This window comes from Petaurus breviceps, unplaced genomic scaffold, assembly GCF_028583685.1.
Source record: "Petaurus breviceps papuanus isolate PSGF00001 unplaced genomic scaffold, PetGlider_PUasm1.0 138, whole genome shotgun sequence".
NCBI classification, from domain to species: Eukaryota; Metazoa; Chordata; class Mammalia; order Diprotodontia; family Petauridae; genus Petaurus; species Petaurus breviceps.
In genome coordinates, this window is record NW_027185694.1 from 30814315 (window position 1) to 30831135 (window position 16821).

The 16821-nt window shown below is 40.0% G+C and overlaps 1 protein-coding gene across 2 annotated transcripts in view; it reads right to left on the reverse strand.

The window, feature by feature from the left end:
- The window catches only part of SBK1 (SH3 domain binding kinase 1), a 121307-nt gene that overhangs the window by 9639 nt on the left and 94847 nt on the right, over positions 1-16821 (reverse strand). The gene's annotated exons all lie outside the window — the stretch shown is intronic.

Genomic DNA, 16821 nt, shown 5'->3' on the forward strand with positions numbered 1-16821 from the left:
AGAGGACAAGAGGGGGGGGGTGAGGGAGGGGGGGGGGAAGAGGGAAAGAGAGGAGAAGGAGGGGGGAGGGGAGGAGAGGAGGGAGGAGGGGGAAGAAAAGGGGGGGGGGGGGAGGGGGGGGGGGAGAGGGAGAGAGAGAGAGTGGGAGAAAGCGATTATGTTTTGGCTGCTCCTGATCCTTTGGGAGGCCAGCTGGGGGAACTGGCAGAGGCCTAGGCCCTTACTCATGATAAGGTGAATGGTTTGTCATAGGAGTAAGCTATTAGACAAACCCTTAATTACCCTGTACTAGGATATATGCAGGGGTGTGCTGGTAAATGTTTAACAACTAGCTCTCTGGGAAAAAAAAATTTATTTGTGACACATTTTAAAGCTTAATTAACATTAGACAAGAAAACAAAAAATTAAGTCTTGATTTGTAGTATTTGCCAGTTTCTGAGGCATAAATACTCACACCAGAAACTTCACCTCGGGTTCTAGTACTCTTAAGTACATGCTTTTTTGAAGAGAGGGATTAGCTGACCACAGATGATGTGTCTAACCTCCACTTGGACTATCTCATTGTTCGTTGCTAGATCAACGAAAAGGAGACAAATCTGCCCAGTTCCGAGCCAGGGAATGAATATCCAAATGTCTATCTGGGCATCCATAAAGGCTGATCTGGGGGAGGCTACTTTCCTTAAAGGTTCTCTATTCTTGGGCAGATATGTGGATATTCCCAGAGACAGTGTGGTATAGATCTCCCTGAGCCTTTTGTTTATTTTTCTGTAAAATAAGGAAATAAGACTTTGAGTTTTTTCCTTTGAGTTTTTCTTTGAGTTTTCCCCCAACTCTCTTGTTATGACTTGGTTTTGAATCCCAGGTCAATCACTTATTAACGTTATGACTTCACCCCTTGGAGTCTCAGTTTCCACATTTATAAAATGGAGATAATACTTGGGCTGCTGCCCTCATACATCTGTCTATAAAGCATTACACAAACTGAAGAGCTTCAGAAAAAGGAGTTGGGATTATTTTAATTGCTGTGAAATACTATTGGGGGTGGTGCCAGAGACATCTTACAACAGTACTGTCTGGTACCTGGGGAAATGGGGCTGAGAATCTCAGACTTTTGACAAAAGATCCATCACCCCCAGATTTGTTTCTGGCTATTGGTGTGTGCAGACTTCCCTAATACAGCATCATTGTTCCTCAGACCCCCAGGGAATCAGCCACTGCTTCCAGACCCCTGACCCCCTTTTCACTGTCCCCCGAGCAGAAGCAGTCTCTGAGCCACGCAGTGCTATACAAGCTCCCAGCCTCCTACTCAATGGCCTCCTCCCATCAGCCCCACAAAAGGACCTCTTAGGGCAGACAACAACCCTGCAGGGTGTCTTTGTTTCGGGTCTCTTTGTTTGGCCTCTGAGAACAGCAAGTCAGACCCTATCAGAAAAGTCAGGCCTCCTCCTCCTCCCCCTCCACATCCATCTCAGGAGCGACAACAGCCTTCTGTCTTCCATACAGAGACCAGCCTAGGCCTCCAGGTTGGAGACCAGAGCCAGCAGGGGAATCATAGCATTTAGAACCTTAGCGATCACCTAGCCCCCGCCTTACATTTTACAGATGGAGAGACTAGGGCCCAAAGACAGGAAGTGATTTTCCCAAGATCATAGCAGCGGAGGTGGGATTTGAACCCAGGTTTTCTGATTCCAAATCTAATTGACCGTTCTAATATACCATTTAACCAAAGCTCATTTCTCTCCCAGTTTCCAAACTTCATACAGAATTGTCATTCCCCAGGACCCTTGCCCTCCCCACCTCCCACTCACTCACTCACAAAGGGCATAGCAGAAATTACTAGACAGTCCTATCCTTGTTGTAATTGGGGAAAGGGAAAGGGTATGTGGGAAGAAAGTACATTTTAACAAGTTTGTAAAGCTTTGACTACCAGTGGTTTTTGCTTCGACATTCAAACTTTAAAAACCACCTCCTCCTCCTTGCATCCTGTTTCCTTTGCCCTGTGCTTTCAGCCTCTTGAAGTTCCTCAGAGACAGAGCAGTGCAACATGGTTCTGAGGGCAGACAGTTTGGGGATGCTGGCCCATGGTTTATGAAATGCTGCTATAATCTCGATTCCTAAGTGCTTTGATATCCCTTATGAACTTTTTTGGCTTGAATATTTCCAGAGATGGGGAGCTCACTACTTTGTCTGAGTAATTGTGATCTACTTCCCTGTTAAAGCATTCTTTGGACTCTAAGCCTTGCTTCCCATGCCCTAATCTAATTTCCTTCATGGACAATGGAAGGATCATGAAATCTCGAGCTGGAATGGATCACTGGGTTTAAGCTCCCTCATTTTAGGTAGAAAGCAAGGCCCAGGTGATGATTTTTTAAAATAGGATTACTGATTTAGACCTGGAGAGGACCTCAGAGATCATCTAGTCTAAACCCCTTCTTTTAATTGTATATGTCTTCCAACTATATCCCTTCCATCCCTCACTCCCACCCTCACCCCTACCCCACTCATTACAGAGAAATAGCTTAGGTGCAGAAATCACCTGAGGCCACACAGGTAGAATCCTAAAGGAAGAAGGTGATCCAGGGTCTCAATTCCAAATCCTGTACCAGAATCTTTGCCCTCTGTGGCCTGCACTCAGGAGTCAGGTGATAGACTGCCTTTAACCCTTTCTTCCTTTGGCTGTCTTGTCTAGGGTTTTGCCTAGCCGGGCTCATAGAAAAGAACATGAAGACAGGTCCCCACAGGAGACGTCTGAGCCTGGTGTCCCCTGGGGGAAGAGACACAAAACCTTCCTGCTAATCTCCAAGTTTGACGCCGATCCTCTGAGCCCCAAAGTCCCACAAACCTGGCTAGGGAGAGCTGAGAGGAGACACACTTATCTTAGTAAGTATGTGCCTAGGTTTATAATGTGGATCCCTCCTGACCCACTTTCAGGAACCTGTGCAGACCTCCCATCTCCGAGAATTCTCAGGAGCTGTTGGTTGCTCCAGGGCTGACACGTGTGTACACAACCCATGAGCCTCTGCGTGTGTGTATGCATGGGAGTGCACACGTGTGGAGGTAGGGGTGGGGGAGCACCACCTGTCCTTGCAGAGAGACAGAGGGTGAACCAGACTTTGCTCTTCATTCAAATCTATTTTGGTTTCTTCCCTCAGCTCTGTTTTGCGCCGATGCCCCGTACAACCTCCTGGCTACAAGATTCTGTTCGCCCTCTCTCCTCTGTGTGGTACTAACCATAGATATCACCCAGAGATATCACCCCCTCCCACTGGATTATCCCAATGCTACTAGCCCTTCCTGCCTCATCCAGTCCGTGGACCCAGTCCCTGCCCAGACAGAGCTACTGCCATAGGTACCAGTTTAGATGGGCACTCTCCTATGTGCTTCCAAGATAACGTGGGTGGACTGGATGCTAATGACCTTGGTTCCTTTGTCTCTACCCATTCCTCTAGGGAGATTTAAATGGGCGCAAGTGCATACATTATATTCTACAAGACTGGCTGAATTGGCAAAGATGACAAAAGATGGAAATTGTCAATGTTGAAGTAGCTGCAGAGAGACAGGCTCACTAATAGACTGGGTGGAGATTTGAATGGTTCAACCATTCTGGAAACAATTTGGAATTATGCTGAAAGACTGACGAAAATATCCACAAAATTTGGCCCAGAGATCCCACTGCTAGGCACATACCAAAATACTGATGGAAACTTTTTTTTTTGGTAGCAAAGAAATGGAAATAAAGTAGATGGCCATCGATTGGGGAATGGCTAACTGTTGGTACATGAATTTAATGGAATATTACTGTGCTGGAAGAAATGATAAATATGAAGAATTCAGGGAAGCATGGGGAAAAATGATCTGCAAAGCGAAGTAAGCAAAACCAGAGAAAATATACATATCAGTGATTACATCAATGTAAATGGAAAGAATAAAAAAAGGGAAATTGAATGCTGTATCATTATAATGGCCAAACTTGGGCCCATAGAAGAGTTGAGAAAATGCATCTCCTTCATGGCATTGCAGAGCTGGGGACCTATGAATGTGAAATACTGCATATATAGTCAGCCATTATCAATGTGTTGATTAGTTCTGTTGAGCTGATTTTTCCCTTTTAAAATTTTTTCTACAAGGATGGCTCTTTGGGTAGAGGAAGAGGAAGGGGTACATTAAAAACAGCTAGCGTTTATATAGCAAGGTTTAAAAAGCACTTTACACATGCAAACATTATCTCACTGGAGCCTCACAATAATTCACACAACATTCAGAAATGAGTGACATGTTAAATAAAATAAATTAAAAAAAGATAAAATATTTTAAAATGTTGCCTGACTTGTGGGGAGCAGATGACCCCAAACATGTGAATTTAAGCAAACTGAATGACAGTCTCAGATCAAAAGGGACTTCAGGGGCCATCTAGTCCAGCTCCAATCTGAACAACAGCCTCCACTACAATACTCCTGAGCAGTGATGACCCAGGCTTTTCTTGGAGGCTGCTAGGGGAGGGGAGAGCACTCCTTCCCAAAGCAGCACATCTGCTTTTGGATAGCTCTAATTGTTCCTTATATCAAACCTAAAATCTCTCACCCTGCACCTGCTCCTTATTGCTTCTATTATTTCTCTCCGGGGCCAAACTGAACAAATCTAATCCCTCTTCCATATGGCAGGCTGTCAGATACTTGAATGCCACTATCCTGTTTCCCCTAAGACTTTTCTTCTCCAGGCTAACCAAATCCTTCCCATAGAGTAAGATTTTGAGACCTTTCACTATGTTAGTTACCCTCCTTTGGATTCTCTCCAGCTTACTGATGTCATTTCTAAAAGGTGGTGCCCAGAACACAAGATTATGTTGACCACATGTGTGGTCTCACCATGAGACAGCAGAGAGGGATGATCTCCTGCCTAAATCAGAAAGCTATGCTCTTCTTAATATAGTCTAGCTTTCTGGGCTGCCTTATCACAATGCTGATTGGGTTTACGCAGTTTGTTAAAAACCCTAGATCTTTCTCAAGTGAACTGCCATTTAACCGTACCTTCCTTACCTTATACTTGAGGAGCTGATTTTTTAAAAAATAAATTTTTACTGATTGGCTTACATCTCCTACATTCCCCCTATATCATTTGCCCTCTCCCTCCTCCCTCTCATAATAAAGAATTTTTTAAAATGAGTAAAAAAGCTCTAGTAAAACTAATCAACATATCCTCAAAGTCTGATGTTATGTGAAGCATTCCACATCTGTGGATCCTGACTTCTGCAAAGGAGTAGGGGGAAGGGAAGATGTGAAAAATGGAGTTTTTTGACCCAGGGGTAAGACTTTACATTTATCCTTGTTACATTTCACCTTATTTAAATTGGGCCTAATGTTTTAGATTGTTCAGATCTCTTTGGATTCTGTTATCCAATATGTTAACTATCCTTCCTTGTTTGGTATTATGAGCAAAGTTGATAAACATGCCCATTTATGCTTTTATCCATGTCACTGAAGTAGTTAGGCCAAGATTAAGTCTAGAAGTCTGGGATCCTTTTCTAGGAAGCTAAAAAAGCCTTTCAAGTGGACATCAAACCATTAATATTACTCTTTGGGTCCAGCCATTTGACCAACTCAGAATCTACCTAATTCTACTATTATCTCTTATTTCTTAGCTTTTAACCAAGAAGTGGATAACTTTTCCTTTTAAAGTATTATTATTAAAGTGTTAACAATTAATAAGTACTAATATAATTATTATTAAAGTTATATATTAAATTATTGCTTTTATTGTGTTTTTTTAAAATTCAAGACAGATATCAACTTTATAGGTATGTATGGATTTTAGATTTATATTATCTAGCATGTATTATTACTACTGCTACTATTATTATTACCTATTTCTTCTGAAGGAAAATTCTAATGAGAATCATGGTGATATAATTATTATGTACCTTTTTTAACATTAACTGAATAAATTAAAAATTATCTATTGCTCAGTTTTTCATATTTTTTACAAGAATAGCATGAGAAACTATCAAATTCTTTACAGAAATCTAGGTAAGCTATGATTCAAATAACATCTTGATTTTTCCAGCCAATAACCCTGTTCAAAAAGGAAATAAGCTTAGTCTAGAATGACTCTTTCTTGATGAAGCAACACTGGTTTTCTTTGGTTCCTTTTCTAGATGTCCACTACAGGTTTAATAATTTTGCACCAAGAATCAAAGTCAAGTTCACCAGCTTATAATCAGCAGGATTCACTCTCTTCCTTCTTTTGAAATGTGTTATGGCACTTGGCCTACTGCAGTCCTCTGGAGACCTCTTTTCTTTTCTGAGGTCTTTCAAAAATCACCAACAGCGGCTCAACAATGGCATTTGCCGGTTCTTGGTACTCTGGGAAACAGTTCATCTGGGCCTGCTGATCTGAACTCATCATGGACAGATCAGCTGCAAAATGGGCAAAATCTACGAAATCATAAAGATTAAATTGAACAGCACCAAGAGAACGTTGTATATCGTAACAGCAATATTGTTGGAAGAATAATTGTGAATGATTAAGTTATTCTGAGAATTACAAATACTCAGATCAACTATAAAGGATAATTCTGCCTACTTCTGGAGAAAGAAATGATAAATAGAAGTATGCATAGTATGGTTTTATACACAATCATGATATACACACATATATAGACATACAATACATATACACACATATATACATACATGTATATATACACACACCTACACATGCACACATCTGTGTCAAATGGGGTGGGGAGGGAAGGAGACAGATAGTCCAGAACTTAAAATATAACAGAAAAATAAATAAAATAAAAAACTTTAAATGGGGAAAATAATAGCATTTACCTCCCAGGGTTGTTGTGAGAATCAAATGAGATATTTGTAAATGACTTAGCACAGTGACTGCCACATAGTAAATGTTTAACAGATGCTTGTTCTCCTTGTTCCTTTTCACTAATTATCTTTCAATTCATGATTAGCCATTTCTGCTTTCTCTTCTCTAGTCCCAGGAGCATTGCCCTTATCAGAGAAAGCAGATACAAAGTAAAAGCTGGTCCTGCGCCACCTTCTCTCCATTGCCCATGATCTTTTTTTTTCCCCATCCATCCCTCCTAGCAGTCCCATCTCTTCTTTATCCCAATAAAGCTAAACAAACAAAGGAACAAAGAAAGCCATCCAAAAAAACCAAACTAAAACCTTTGGTTGCCCAGAGCTACCCTGATTGACTCAATTCATTCTGAGCTTCAGCACTTTTTCCGCTGTTCTTACAGGACTATTATCACATACTCCTCAATTCATTCTCCATAACCTGCCCTTGTTTCCATCTTCTGTTCATGTCTTTTTAAAATCTAAGTTGGTTAATGAATTGTTTGTTGATCCATATTGATAGCTCTCACTTTTCTTCCTCATCAGAACTGCTTTTCTTTGTATCATCAGAATTTCATTAAGAGCTCCTTATGCTTTCTGGGCTGACTTCACTGAAAATTTTTAATCTATGGGATCTTCCTTTCTCTAAACAGCAGACTAAGCTTTCTTTTCCTTCTCTATTATAGATTCTAAGATGGAATGGTTACTTCCCCCAAGGTTTCCATCTTTCCACCTCAGCTATAATTTCCTCCTTGATGAGAATTAGAGCAAGAATAGCAATTTCCCTCCTTGATTTCTCCACTTTTTGAAGGATAGAATCATCATTAAGGTAGGCTAGTACATTATTATCTGCTCTGCTATTGGGAGAGAGAGAGAGAGAGAGAGAGAGAGAGAGAGAGAGAGAGAGAGAGAGAGAGAGAGAGAGAGAGAGAGAGAGAGAGAGAGAGAGCCCTATCTTTTCTACCCTCTAGAAGAGCTAGAGGTTCTTAAAAAATTTGCCAAGGAGTTTGGGGCTTAGCATTCAAAGCTGTCTGGCAGACATGATCGTCAAACCTTGGGTATTTTATCTATCTCCTGTAACTTTCCCTCTTAGGACCTCTGCCCTCTTTCAGGTGATAAAGGAAAGCGGTGGGTTAATCATGCCAACTATGCCTTCTGGGTAAGAAAATATCTTAGTCTAATTAAAATGAACCTGTCACACTAATATATTTTTGGTGGAACTCTGACTTGGACTAACTATTCTGAAAAATGATCTGGAATTATGTGAGCAAACTGACTAATATGTTTAAACTTGGGGTCAAATATTGATCCATAATTCCATTATTGGACAAATTACCCCAATGAGGCAAAAGTCAGCAACAAAGGTCCAAAATATACCAAAATATTCATAGTGACCTTTTATTTTATAACAAAGTACTGGAACTAAAATGAGTGTCCATAAATTGGGCAGTAAGAAATGATGAATAGGAATTCAGAGAAACATAGGAAGATTTTATATAAACTGATGTGTAGTAAAGCAAGCAGAATCAGAAGAATATACACAATGATGTCAATAATGTAATTTAAACAACACCATAAGGACACTGAAATGCTGAGTGTCTGTAATAAACAATCTTTGTTCCAGAAAATAAATAAGGTAACATACTTTCCTTCTCTCAGGAAGTTGGGAGGCATACAGAGGCAGAATGTCACATATGTTGATCAGACTGGATCACTCTATTGATTGTTTTTGCTTAACTCTATTCTTTGTTCTAAGGGAGGGTTTAGTTCTGGGTGGGTGGGGGGAGAAAGGTTGTGTGTATAACCACACCTAGAATTAACTGTGACATGAAAAAAAGTATTTGTGAATTTTACTTAAACAAAAAAGGGACCTGTCACCTTTAGGAGTACAGGTAGAAGGACAGTGGAGGCAGCTCTCTCATCCCAAACTGCAGACCTTCAGACAGTGACTTCCCTTCCTGAGGAGAAATGCAGTTTTATCTTATGGTTCCTTCTTCAATAAAACTATATGGGGCCAAGGACCCATGGAGTAACGGAAGGTCTAGAAAGCTTGGAAAGGTGGGTGGAGAAACATTCTGGGCACCTTAGTGGGTTAGAAGTTGTCCTTGTGATTTAGGGACAAGGGCTTTCGTTCCCTTAGTTTCTCCTGTAATTTTTTCCCATTGTATATTCTGTACAAACGAGTACAATTTTAAATGGAAACCTAGACCCTCTTACTCCCTTCCCTCTAGTCCTTTATATCCTCCAATTCTTTGAATATTGAATGTCCTTAACTTTGGTTCTACCCCTATCCTTGTCCAAGTTCCAGGCCCCTGGTTTTTCTCTTTATAACCCTGGTTTTCTTCTCTTTCCCTCTCCAATGCACCCTTTGGAATTAGGGGAAAAAAAGCTTATTTCTATTTATGGCATTTACCCAGCCACTCAGGCTTCTCAGTATCTCTGTCTCTGACATCCCAGTCATTTTTTCTCCCCATATCCATTCAGTCTCCAAATCCTGTTGATTTGTTCTTCTTTATTCCTCTTGAATCCCTTTCTTTTCTTCATTTCTCTCTGCCAGGCTCTCATCAGCTCTTACCTGGACTGTTATGGCCTTCTCTCTGGTCCGCCTGCCTCTAGTCTTTCTCCTCTGTCTCTTCTTCCCAATCCATCACACATAGATCACCCAGGAGAGTAAAGCTCTGATCCTATCTCTCTATACCCTCCAGACTTCCAATGACTTCCCAGTGGTTCTTGAACTTTTGGTATCAGGACCCTTTTATAATCTTAAAAAATTATTTAGGACCGCTCAGAGGGCTTTTGGTTATGTGGTTTACATCTATCAAAATTTACCACATTAGAAATTAAAGTGTCTTATAATTATGAAAATAACTTTGCTCTTTTGGAACCCCTGAAAGGATCTTGAGAACACCCCGTGGCTGCCAGTCCACACTTGGAGTACCACTAGCCCAGTGGATAAGGCCCGAACTCCTTGGCCTGGAATTGAAGGCCCTCTGTTATCTGATTTTAATCCCCTTTTCCAGCTTCATCTCCTGCTACTGTCTTGACATGTGCCCTAAGATTCAGCTAAGCTATCCTCAATGCCTACCAAATGCACCATGGAAGGCCGTTCTATTCAGGAAAGGAGTCATGGGGTCATAGAAAGAGCACTTAGAGACAGATCTGTATTCAACTCTGTACTCTGTCTCTAACTAGATTTGTGATATTGGAAGATTACTTGACCTTTCTGGGCTTCAGTTTTATCAGTTTTGTATTTATTAATTTATTTTTATTTAAAAAAAATTTTTTAGGGGAAATTGGGGCTAAGTGACTTGCCCAAGGTCACATGGCTAGTAAGTGTTAAGTGACTGAGGTTAGATTTGAACTCATGTCCTCCTGACTCCAGGGCCGGTGCTCTATTCACTGAGCCACCTAGCTCCCCTGGTTTTATCAGTTTTAAAGAAGGGTGCAGGACAAGATGATCTCGAAGCTGCCTTTCAATTCTAACCCTGTCATTCCTCCATGCCCACCTGAGGTTAGGCAGGAGGCATCTGGTATGAAATGAAATCATAAGACTAAGGTTGCTATAAGCTGAAAACAGTCCAGGTATATGGAACTTTATGCTATAAACAGAGACCCATAAGAATGGAGATTGATTACAGAGACCTCCTTGGTTATATAGTTCAGTAATTAAAGACTCTAAAAATAAATTTTTTTCCCAATAGTTAACTGGAATCTTTTCTGTGGCAATCTAAACCCACTGATTCTTCTGATAGAGATGGAAATGGACTAGCTTAGCATTTTCTTCCTATATTGGGGAGTGGTTCTCAAGTTGCCTCAGGCTTTCAGAAGGAGACATCAGACAGAACATTCACAGGGACACTTGGATCCCAGATGGATTCACAAGTGAATTCAACAACTTTTTAAGAGCAAGTAATGCCTACACTCTATAATGTATTTGAAAAATAGAGAAAGATGGTAAGTCACCTAACTCCTTTTACCAGGCAAATCTGGTGTTGATTCTATGACCAATGATAAAACTGAGAAAAGAAAACTACAGACCAGTCTTAGTGAATTCACTCAGTTCTCTCTTCCTCAGGGTATGTCCCCTCCACTCCCTGAGCAGATCTATCCTAAGAAATAAGGGTTCACTATTGATGTTGCTGATTCCAGTGGTGATCACTGGAATACTGTCTACACTATAGAAATGGGCATGATGCAGCATCATCACAAGACAGTAGAATTGTCCATGGGAAAGGACATGAACAGGAATGGGTCAGGCTGAGATATGAATTCAAAGCTGCACTGGTGGGGGTGGGGAAAGAGGGGCCCACCCTGTGACATAATGGACCCACTGATGTATTCCAATAATTCCAATAAGGAATTAGGTGTTACAGATCAGAGGAAATCCAACTACGAAATCAACCAGTGGGGTCCCTCTTCTAATTTGACTGTTCCTTTGCCCTGTCTCTCTTCAGGAGTGGTACCCATTTTGATGAGTTCACTAAGTGCTAAATGGGTACAATACAAGGTGTTATTACTACTTTTTAAGCGTGAAAAGACTATAGACTTCTAACATCAGCAGTTAATAGCTTTCTTTCTCTGTGTGTGTGTGTAAAGGTGGGGGGAAGTATTTCACCTGTTTCTGTGCCTTTCTGTAACAATTATTCTCTATGTCTTTGGAAAGCTACTCCCCCCCTCCTTTTTTTTTTTTTTGTTCTGGCATTCCTGATCTTGACCCTAGAAGCACAGGCTGATTCCTTGTTTCCTGGGCGACCTGGTTTGGTTCCCACACACTTTGCATTCCTATTACTGTTTCATATTCTTCGAGACACCAGCCTTCAGCCTGTGCTTCCCAGCTGGGTTTTCTTTCTCTGCCCCAGGGTAATCAATGAGCTTTTTGACTCTCGGGACAATTTCCTCAGAGATCACCCAGATTTCTAGGACTTCTTTTCTTTCTCCATCCCACAGCTTCTTTTTTTTTTTTTGTCCTTTGCCCTAAGCCTATTATTGAAATTGGTTTTCTTGAAATCCATCATATGAATTTTTCTGATTTAAAATTTTTTCCTCTTTGGGGGCTGTCATTTCCTCTGTCCATGGCACTTTTTATCAGGATGCAAAAATGCAATGCAATGACTGGATAGAGAGCCCTGAGCCAGGAGTTGGGTGATGCAGCTCTGCTCCTAATTTCCTGTGTATCTTGGAGCAAATCACTTTCTCTGGGCCTTAGTTTTCTCATCTGTGTAGCAAGGAGGTTGGATTAGATCATGCATTCTTAACCTTTTTCTGGGTCCTGAACCCCTTTGGCAGTCTGGTGATAGACCCCTTCCCAGAATCATGTTTTTGAATCCATGAAATAAAATACATAGGGTTACAAAAGAAACCAAGTATATTAAAATACAGTTATCAAAATAAAAAATTTTAAATATTCACAGATCCTAGGTTTAGGACTTCTGCTATGTGGGGTATCTGTCTTGACAATTATATCATAAGTGTCTTGACAGCAAGAACCAGGCCTTCTATTTTGTCTTGAATTCAGTCAGCAGTATTTTGCATACACTTCTTTGCAAGGCATTTGAATCATACTCCTCTCCCCAGGCAGATTTTGGTCCCACCTTACTAATTCAACCTTATTCTCCCAGCATTCCCATGTGCTAATATTCTGCAATAGCCTAGATGCAACTGTTCACAATCCTTCAAACATAGCTCACTACTACTCTGCCCTATTTGCAGTTTAAGATTTACCTCAGCACCGGCCCAGGAGAGTTCAAATCTGACCTCAGACACTTAACACTAGCCGTGTCACCTTGGGCAAGTCACTTAACCCCAATTGCCTTGCCTTTCCCCCTCCAAAAAGCAAAAACAACAAAAAAAGACCCCAAGAAAGATTTACCTCATCTCACTTCCAAGTTATTTCTCTTTTCTTTGCCTTATTTCCTGATATATAAGGTTAATGAGGAAGGGAAGGGTTGAGGGAAATTGAATCAGCTAAGGTCCTTTGCCAAGAAGTCTCCCCTGATCATCCTAGCCCACAGTGAACTCTCACATCTTAATTCCTATACAGGCATACCTCATTTTATTACACTCTACTTTATTGTGCTTCACAGATATTGGTGTTTTTTTTTTAAAACAAATTGAACGTTTAGGGCAATCCTGCATTGAACAAGTCTATTGATGTTATTTTTCCAACAGCATGTGCTCTCACATCATGTTTCTGTGTCACATTTTGGCAATACTTGCAATATTCCGAATTTTTCATTATTATTAAATCTGTTATGGTGATCTGTGATCAGTGATCTTTGATGTTACTATTGTAATTGTTTTGGGGTGCCATGAACAGTTCCCATATAAGACAACGAACTTAATCGATAAATATTGTGTATGTTCTGACTGCTCCACTGACCAGCCATTCCCCCATCTCTCTCCTTCTTGTCAGGCCTCCCTATTCCTTCAGACACAACAATATTGAAGAATATTACATAAACTTAGTTGATAAAGCAGGGGCAGGTTTTGAGAGAACTGACTCTAATTTTGAAGGAAGTTCTACTGTGGGTAAATTGCTATCCAGCATCAACGTATGCTATAGAGAAATCTTTTGTCAATCAATGCCACAAACATCCTTGTCTTATTTTAAGAAACTGCCACAGGCAACTCTCAGCAACCACCACCTTGATCAATCAGAAGCCATCAACATTGAGTCAAGACCCTCCACCAGCGAAAAGATGATTAATTGCTGAAGGCTTGGATGATGGCTAGCATTTTAAAGTAATATTTTAAAATAATTTTAATAGTACTTTTTTTCCTTTTTGGAGGGGAGAAGGTAGGGCAATTGGGGTTAAGTGACTTGCCTAGGGTCACATGGCTAGTTTTTGTGCTAAGTGTCTGAGGCTGAATTTGAACTCAGATCCTACTGACTCCAGGGCTGGTACTCTATTCACTGCACCACCTAGCTGCCCCTTAATAGCACTTTTATACAGTTCTATATACAGTGGAAGTTTTTTTCTTAGACATAATAAAAAAATAAAAACTTGGATAAATGGAAGAATGGTAGAACCCTCAACAAAAATGGGAAATTCTAGAGGAGAGATCGAGAAGATAATGAGAACTACTTTACGCATGTTAAGTTTGAGATGTTTATTGGACACAACAGGCAGAGATGCCCAGGAGAGAGAGTTGGTGGTCAAATCAATGATTCTATACACAAATGCCCAAAGTTTAGGGAAGAAACAAGAGTAACTAGAAGTCTCATTACAAGGCCTTTGCTCTTGCTGCATGACTAGCCCACCCCCTTTTCTAGTTATACATCTCTTTGATGATATCTTTTATGCAAATGATTCATCTTTGGAAGGAATGCTACTGACTATTTATGCCCACCATAAACTTCCTTATTGCCTTTTGGGTGACTTGCAAGTTTCATTCTAAGATTAAGTGCCATATATAGCTTTAGCAGAAGAATAATTGTGTTTAAAAAAGAGTTTGATCTTTGTTTCAGGGCAAAATTTGGGGTTATTAAAATTACAGCACAATTTCTCAAATGCAACCTATCATTCTTTCTTCCTCCTAAAGAATTTTAGACCCAATACAGTTTTCATCTGCAGTGTCCAAATATATATACTGATGAACCAGCTCTATGGGTTGTTTATCCAACAGTCTAGACAAGAGGTGTTCTCCATCCACATGGTTTTTCCTATGTGGATTGTTAAATCAAACTCCATTGAATGATTACAGCTCTCAATCTTCTGCAATGTTTTAAGACAATCCAATAAGTACAATGTTATCCACAAACAGGTGCATCTAGAAGGCTTCAATATCGAGGAAATCCAATTTGGATTTTATCCTCAGCATCCTTCATGACAGTGGCAGATATCTTTGTCTATTTATTTTTTTGCCTAATTTGATGTTAGTCATCAGAGGATCATTAAACAAAGTTATTTTTGTTGTTCTTTCTTTTAAAGAAATCTTGTGTTGAAAAGATTAAGATTGATCCTGCATAATTTATTTATTGGTCCTATTTGCAGTTAATTGATTTTTGTCCTATAACTACTTTTGTCCTGTAATTACTTAAGTCACAATTCTTAGTTCAGAATCCAGCTGGCCTGTAATGGGTTAATTTTAGAAATCCAGTTCTGCAAATCACTGATCTATTCTTGCCTCAAAGAATTTAGCTGAACTTGGGGAATGCAGGTGAACACAAAGGAGTCAGATCTAGTATCTTTATAGCACCAAACTGTCTTTCAAGGATGTCTGGTTGCTCTACAAACACTGATCTCTTATCTTTTGACCTTGTACCTGGACTCAAACAATAAGTGCTCCTTAGCCATGGGGGAAAAGGAGGGTGTTGTTGCTAGCCTCATTACCAAACTTCCAACCACCTCCACTCTGTAAGCAATCATGTTGCCCTTAATCCCAGCATGTCACCTACCCTGTTCTCTTTTTCGTTCTATATTCCCCCAAACCTATAAAAAGGCAACCGTCCTTTTGCTCAGGATCTCTGGCAAAAATGGAGGCAATCCATTAACCTATTTGTTGACAGGCAGCATGCCCCCAATAATAAATGTTATCTTGCTGAGAGAATTGCCTCGGTTTACCCTTGTTAAATTTCACTTGGGACAGTAAAATCTTAATTAATGCATGAGAGACATTTTACTGGAGTAGAACTTTGAAGACAACATTTTGTTCTACTAAACAAAATGCTTTCCCTCCCAGTCGACAGAAAAATAACTACAGCAAGATGATTTTGTATTCTCTATACTTTTCAATCAGTTGTGGGATTGTAAATATATGGTCTTTTATAGTTATCATTTGGGAAAAAGTCTACCTGTTCTCTCTTCATTTCTTCACTAAAGTTGCACATGAATACACATATTAATTAATTTTAAAAGATTTGGTAGAGTTAGAAAAGTAGTCATGCAGATCAGTCAGTAATTAATTTCTCAACTGCTTTTTTTTTTTTTTGCTTTTTGGAGGGTAATTGGGGTTAAGTGACTTGCCCAGGGTCACATGGCTAGTTTTTGTGTTAAGTGTCTGAGGCCAGATTTGAACTCAGGTCCTCCTGACTCCAGAGCTGGTGCTCTATTCACTGCACCTCAACTGCCTTCTTTTTCTAGACAATGCTTGGCATGTAATAAGTGCTTAATAAATGCTTTTTCATTCATCCATTTAATCTTTTGTGAGATTTTACAAAAGGGTTTATATTTGAACCTGGTATTGACTTTGGTTGCCATATTTTGACCTCTTTGTAGTGATTGATTTGTATCAGTTAAGCTTCCTTAGGAAATGTTGAGAGCCTGTTTTAATGCCTGTTCTTTTATCTATTTTCTATTTTCTATGACAACAGTTTAAGTAGGTTTGTTACAAGCTATTTTTATTACACACTAAAATTTTCTAATTTTTAAATTCTTTAATATAATATAGTATTGACCTTGATCTTTATTCTAATAGGTGGATTATCTGACTATTCACAGAGATTTGATTTACCAATGACTTCCTATCAATAACTGGATATTTTTAATCTGTTAAAATAAAATCAGTTTCAGTTTTTGTGGTGTTATTAGTTGCTGACCATGTGTATCAGCAATGCCATATTCACAATGCCTATAGAGATTACAAATATGCCGATATAATTATCCATCACAAAATACATCAGGTTTGCCATTTGGGGAAATAAACTAGAAAATTTATTAAGATACCATCTATTCTTCTAAAGTCCACCCCAGCTCTTAATAGAGCAGTGAACAGTTCCCTTCTTGTGGGTCTATTTTGTCTCTGAATCCTCTGGCTGTTTACTCTTCTCTCTCGAGGCAATTTGCCTTTTTTTTTTTTTTTTTTGAGTTAGGACCCCTGCTGAGCACTGCCAGCGGCCGGAGCTGCTGGGAGCAGGACTTTCTGCTAAGGACTCCTGCTGAGGACTGCCAGGGGCTGGAGCTTCTGGGAGCCCGCTTCCAGGGCGCTGGGTGGTTGCTGTGAGTGGGGAGAGGAGGACCTTTGCCTG